Source organism: Oncorhynchus clarkii, chromosome 30 (genome assembly GCF_045791955.1).
Source record: "Oncorhynchus clarkii lewisi isolate Uvic-CL-2024 chromosome 30, UVic_Ocla_1.0, whole genome shotgun sequence".
Classification (NCBI taxonomy): domain Eukaryota; kingdom Metazoa; phylum Chordata; class Actinopteri; order Salmoniformes; family Salmonidae; genus Oncorhynchus; species Oncorhynchus clarkii.
The window spans coordinates 48,245,691-48,253,190 of NC_092176.1; positions in this window are offsets into that span (position 1 = coordinate 48,245,691).

The following is a 7,500-nucleotide window of genomic DNA, read 5'->3' on the forward strand; positions in this document are numbered from 1 at the left end:
ATTGGATGAACCAAACCCACAAGGTAATAGCTGGGATAGAGCACCTGCCCAGGACAAGGCTCAATATCCTCCCACCACCAAGCTGGGAAACGTGGATCAAAAGTTAGGACACATCGGGCGCCGACGGGTCTGGTCAAACCACTAAATCGGTCGCCGGCGGGAAATGTCCAAAGTACCATGGTTCCGAGGGTCGACTTCCCTCAAAACCGTCCGTTACTCATTTTCTATTCGGCCTGAGCAGTTTGACACCACCCCCGTCTCTCTAGGACATGGAAGTCTAGTTGTCAAAAACCAGGTTTCTGAAATCGCGCTGGTACCTGTCTGGTCGACCCGCCACTGAGTGTGTAATCAAAAACAGGCCAAATATCGATGAAGCCCTGAACCTCACAGGGCTTTTGTGCGCCCCACCATCGGGGGTCAAATTCACCAAAAACGTGATAAATCAAAAAGTACACCTCCAATCTGGATGGGGTTTTTTTTGCACGAAAGTGCACAAATAGACGAACATTTACATCCAATTAAAAACGTTTTTGTATAAAACATTTTAATAGGAATTCGTGTTTCAAGTTTTGGGAAAAAAGTGAATGTCACAGGGCGCATAGGTGCCTGTGAGGGCAATTTGCTTTTTACATGCTCTACTTGTTGACCATTGAGAGAGAGGGTATGAGACGAAATTTGGGACCTCTAGCCCTTTCGGGAAGTATTTTTAATCATTTTTTGAAAATTACAGAAATTGGTCGAAAAAATGACAGAGTCCCACTTTTCACAGCCGTGCACCTGGTGATTGAAAACGTGCATCTGGTAACCCAAAAATGCGGTTCTCAATGCGCTTGCCGGTGTTACAGATATACATGTCCGATAATGATGCACCCTACTACGGACCTTTTTCAATGGGGGCCGGCCTGAATTATTTATGGAAGGTATGATTACTTTTTTTCTCTCCGTGCAACTGGTGATTGAAAACGTGCATCTGGTAACCCAAAACACGGTTCTCTATGCGGTTAGCGGTGTTCCCGAGATTCATGTCCGATAATGATGCACCCTACTACGGACCTTTTCAATGGGGGCCGGTCCGAATTATTTATGGAAGGTATGATTTTTTTTTTTTTTTTTTTTTTACTTTTTTCCCCTCTCTTTCTCTCTCTGCCGGGGCCGGCCCTGAGTGCTTTATGGACGGTTTAAAACATGACTATGACTATGGATGCAAATGCTCATTTTCCTCCGTGCACCTGGTGATTGAAAACGTGCATCTGGTAACCCAAAATTTTAAAAACGGTTTTAAATACTTTTACCCGTCATTCTATTGATATAGCCCGCTAGGGGAGTACCCTACTACGGCCCTGTCTCTGTCAGGGCAGTCCTTGAGTGCTTTATGGACACTTTAAGAAATCACGATGGATGCAGATTGCTATTAATCCTCTGTGCAACTGGTGATTGAAAACGTGCACCTGGTCACCCAAATCATGGTTCTCAATGCGCTTAGAGGTGTTCCCAAGATTCATGTCCGATAATGATGCACCCTACTACGGACCTTTTCAATGGGGGCCGGTCCGAATTATTTATGGAAGGTATGATTTTTTTTTTCTCTCTCTCTCTCTCTCTCTCAGGGCCGGCCCTGAGTGCTTTATGGACGGTTTAAAATATGACTATGGATGCAAATGCTCCTTTTCCTCCGTGCACCTGGTGATTAAAACGTGCACCTGGTCACCCAAAATTTTAAAAACGGTTTTAAATACTTTTACCCGTCATTCTATTGATATAGCCCGCTAGGGGAGTACCCTACTACGGCCCTGTCTCTGTCAGGGCAGTCCTTGAGTGCTTTATGGACACTTTAAGAAATCACGATGGATGCAGATTGCTATTAATCCTCTGTGCAACTGGTGATTTGAAATGTGCACCTGGTCACACCAAAACGTGCACCTGGTCACCCAAAATAAAACGGTTTTAAATAAATACTTTTACCCGTCATTCTATTGATATAGCCCGCTAGGGGAGTACCCTACTACGGCCCTGTCTCTGTCAGGGCAGTCCTTGAGTGCTTTATGGACACTTTAAGAAATCACGATGGATGCAGATTGCTATTAATCCTCTGTGCAACTGGTGATTGAAAACGTGCACCTGGTCACCCAAAGGCCGGCGTGCACCTGGTCACCCAAAGGACCATGTGCACCTGGTCACCCAAAAGGACCGTGTGCACCTGGTCACCCAAAGGCCGGCGTGCACCTGGTCACCCAAAGACCCGTGTGCACCTGGTCACCCAAAGGCCGGCGTGCACCTGGTCACCCAAAGACCCGTGTGCACCTGGTCACCCAAACGGCCCATGTGCACCTGGGAACCCAAACGGCCCATGTGCACCTGGTCACCCAAAAGACCCGTGTGCACCTGGTCACCCAAAAGACCCGTGTGCACCTGGTCACCCAAAGGCCGGCGTGCACCTGGTCACCCAAAGACCCGTGTGCACCTGGTCACCCAAACCTGGACCGGTGTGCACCTGGTCACCCAGACCCAAACGGCCCATGTGCACCTGGTCACCCAAAACCTGGGAACCCAAACGGCCCATGTGCACCTGGTCACCCAAAAGACCCGTGTGCACCTGGTCACCCAAAAGACCCGTGTGCACCTGGTCACCCAAACGGCCCATGTGCACCTGGTCACCCAAAAGACCCGTGTGCACCTGGTCACCCAAACGGCCCATGTGCACCTGGTCACCCAAAAGACCCGTGTGCACCTGGGAACCCAAACGGCCCATGTGCACCTGGTCACCCAAAAGACCCGTGTGCACCTGGTCACCCAAAAGACCCGTGTGCACCTGGTCACCCAAACGGCCCATGTGCACCTGGTCACCCAAAAGACCCGTGTGCACCTGGTCACCCAAACGGCCCATGTGCACCTGGTCACCCAAAAGACCCGTGTACACCTGGTCACCCAAAATATTAAATATGGTTCAAAATGAATTTAAAGGCACTCCTGTCATTATTCCCCGCTATGGGAGCACCCTACTACGGCCCTGTCTCTGTCAGGGCCGTCCTTGAGTGCTTTATGGACACTTTAAGAAATTACGATGGATGCAGATTGCTATTAATCCTCCGTGCACCTGGTCACCCAAAACGGCCCATGTGCACCTGGTCACCCAAAAGACCCGTGTGCACCTGGTCACCCAAAAAGACCCGTGTGCATCTGGTAACCCAAAAATTATAAAACTGTTTTAAATACTTTTACCGGTCATTCTAATATTAAATCCCACTATGGAGCCCCACTACTGGGGAAAATTCACCGGAGGGCGCCAAAGGTAAATGGATTTTAGAATCCTCCATATATATTGTAGCTTTGGCGCACTCCAGTGAATTTTTTTAAGTACTGGGGCTTCATATTGGGAGTCCAGGTAAATGTTTTTTGAAACACATTTTTAATCATTTTAATGCATAAATGACACAAATACAAGGGTGAATTTCAAAACAATATGCTTTAATTAATCAGTTAATCATTTATTGATTTGTCCCTCAATCAGTGCCCGGGCCCGGCTGGCATTTTTGGGCAAATTGTGGTACCGGTAGTGGCGTGCCTGCGTTTCCAGAGAGTGACACATATGGTCAGCCACAGTTCCTCGGTCTGTATCCAAGCCTTGGTTAAAGTTCAATGTGGCAACACTGCGTCGAATTGTACCGAAGGTCACTTTACTTCCAATACCAAACTCTGCAAAGATTTGCCCCACATACTCACACAGATTACCGTAAGGTTGACCGCAGGATGTGAAAAAGAAGAGTTCTATTTCTGAGGTCATTCCACTCAGATGAGGCCTGATTTGATGGAATCGTTTAAGCCAAGTGTATTCCTCCTGACATAGAACAATTCTGCACTCCCCAAAGCTATAGTTTGTTTTGTGGCTAGCTACACACATCTGATAACCCCCACCTTCCGGGGTTACTTCATTGAAATCACTCTCACTAAACATGGTGACTGGGGATCGTCGAGTGCCATTAAATATGGCCAACCGGCTGGACATGAGAGCTGCAAACCTACGCCTGTCAGAGCAGGTGGCACGGACCTCCAGCCTACTGAGAACTGAAGGAATGGCTTGATTGCTTAGCTCAACAAAGCGTTTTAACTCCGCAGCGCTGAGCACCTCGTCCCTGCAGCGTTGGCGGAATTTTGCCCTATGAGTTGCCTGGCTCTGCCGTGAGTCCCTGTCCATCTTCGCCAAGCAGAGTAACATCTTTCGAATTCCAACGACCTTAGCTTGCATACCATTTGGCCGGAACTGAATGAGATAATTCAGGAAACCTCGAACATCGGCCCGGTACATTTTTAACGTGGATGGTGCCAGACCACGGTCATCACATTGACCATACCACTCATACACACGTCTGTAGTTATCCAGAAAACACAGTCCTTCATCGGCCTTGCCCTCTGACATAATGCGGAGGAATTCCCGTACTCGGGATATACTGGTGCGACTATTGTCAATTCGTTTAACTGAAGGTTGTCTACCCGTAATATATTGTTCATATTGAGTCAAAATTACATTACTCCAAACCTCCATTCGGGACGGTACGCCGCCGCCGTCCTCATCACTCTCGCTCTCCGTGGAAGTCGCCACGTCACAGCCTTGCTCCCTCGGATCCGAGCACAGTTCACTACCGACCTGACTGACTGGCTGCACCGCCGCCGACGCACCTGCCGTCTGATCACCCTCGTCCACAGGCTGCTGCTCCACGGACAACTCACTTTCAAAACACTCCAAAATCACAGGGTCCTCCGGCCGCGGTTCAACACCGTTGTCAGGCTGCATATACTGCCCCGATTCGGGCTGCTGTCTCTCACTCGAAAACCGGCTAAATTGCATAGCGTTCGTCCACTCCATAGTACCAAACTTAAGTCCATGTACAGCCTTTAAATGTCGGTCTAGCCGCACGATATTCTGTTTACAACAAAGTCCACAGTCGCGTCTTGGTCTGCTGCTCATAGCTTCTCTCTCCGGCCTTCCTCCGTGTCTCTTTGTTTGCTCCACCAAACAAACTAACCCTAACAAGGGCTCAATGAGCCCCAGCTGTGGCCCAATATGGGACTAATTGGACGGGGAAGGAGAATTTGACCTCACCTCGCTGTCTCTTTACTCACGAAAGGCTGTATGGCTTAATGGTTAGGGCGCTTGACTCACAATCACCGGGTCAAGTGTTCATGCCAGGCCTGGGTAATCATTTTTTTTTCCCCCCACAGGGGCCTGCTAACCCAGAAAAGGCCCATAGGCCCATAGGCCACAAAGCCACTGGCCTGGCCTGGGACAAAAGCCACTGCCCTGGCCTGGTACTTACATATCCCTAGCCGGATTACATGCCTCTATCTGGGCATCAGAGGACACAAACAGGCCTAAAGGCCAAACAGCCCTGCCCGGGTTACATGCCTCTATCTGGGCATCAGAGGACACAAACAGGCCTAAAGGCCAAACAGCCCTGCCCGGGTTACATGCCTCTATCTGGGCATCAGAGGACACAAACAGGCCTCAAGGCCTTATATGACCTAACCGGTTTGCATGCCTTTTTCTGGGCATGAGAGGACACAGATAGGCATAAAGGTCAGGACTCTCTCTCATGGGATGAAGGGACATACAGGCCTAAAGGCCAAACAGCCCTGCCCGGGTTACATGCCTCTATCTGGGCATCAGAGGACACAAACAGGCCTCAAGGCCTTATATGACCTAACCGGTTTGCATGCCTTTTTCTGGGCATGAGAGGACACAGATAGGCATAAAGGTCAGGACTCTCTCTCATGGGATGAAGGGACATACAGGCCTAAAGGCCAAACAGCCCTGCCCGGGTTACATGCCTCTATCTGGGCATCAGAGGACACAAACAGGCCTCAAGGCCTTATATGACCTAACCGGTTTGCATGCCTTTTTCTGGGCATGAGAGGACACAGATAGGCATAAAGGTCAGGACTCTCTCTCATGGGATGAAGGGACATACAGGCCTAAAGGCCAAACACCCCTACCCGGGTTACATGCCTCTATCTGGCCTCAAGGCCTTATTTGACCTTTCTTGGCCGCCATTTTGGGCTATATTCCGGTACACCAAAACGTGAATAAATCAAAAAGTACATGTCCAATCTGGATGGGGTTTTTTTTAAACGAAAGGGCACACATAGACGAGAATTTACATTTCATTAAAACAGTTTTTGTATAAAACCTTTTAATAGGAAATCGTGTTTTAAGTTTTGGGAAAAAGTGCATGTTACTGGAAACATAGGTGCCTGTGAGGGCAATTTGTTTTTTACGTGCTCTACTTGTTGCCCATTGAGAGAGAGGGTATGAGACGAAATTTGGGACCTCTAGCCCCTCGGGAAGTATTTTTAATCATTTTTTGAAAATTACCGATTTTGGCAGGAAAAATAAATTACCGCGCAACTGGTAGCCTAAAAGACCCATGTGCATCGTGTAACCCAAAAATTAAAATATGGTTCAAAATGAATTTAAAGGTCATTCTATTATTATAGCCCGCTATGGGAGTACCCTACTACGGCCCTGTCTCGGTCAGGGCCGTCCTTCAGTGCTTTATGGACACTTTAAGAAATTACGATGGATGCAGATTGCTATTAATCCTCCGTGCAACTGGTGATTGAAAACGTGCACCTGGTCACCCAAATGACGGTTCTCAATGCGCTTAGCGGTGTTCCATATATTCATGTCCGATAATGATGCACCCTACTACGGACCTTTTCAATGGGGGCCGGTCCGAATTATTTATGGAAGGTATGATTTTTTTTTATTTTTTTTCTCTCTCTCTCTCTCTCTCTCTCTCTCTCAGGGCCGGCCCTGAGTGCTTTATGGACGGTTTAAAATAGGACTATGGATGCAAATTGTCATTTTCCTCCGTGCAACTGGTGATTGAAAACGTGCACCTGGTCACCCAAAATATTAAAATATGGTTCAAAACCCGGGTAACACCACTCTATTTACGGACATGAGAGTAGAGCTTACCCCCTGGAGCTATTGACCTCCAGGCTTGTAGGCCCTTACTCAACACCCGGGTAACACCACTCTATTTCCGGGGATGATTCCAGCAGGGGACCCCCCCCTCCACCTCCACAACCTTGCACACCAGGTGAACCAGGGCACCCACACTTAAGCACCCCTCCTCGGACATTAAAGCAGATAACCGCGCTGTTATGAACCGCGTGCACCTGGTCACCCAAAATGGATGTCGTGCACCTGGTCACCCAAAAAGGCCCATGTGCACCTGGTCACCCAAAATGGATGTCGTGCACCTGGTCACCTAAAAAAGGCCCATGTGCACCTGGTCACCCGGACGCTTTCCGCCCAGAACCTAAGTCCAAATTGGGTTACCGGTGGTACTTTTCCAGCCTGGTACCCACCTTCCTTAGTCCGATTACCCACTCTCTCTCTGGGCCTCTGGACTCTGGGATGCCCACTCTCTCTTGGGCCTTTGGGTTACCGGGTGCCGGTGGTACTTTTCAGCCTAGTACCCACCTTCCACCGATTACCCC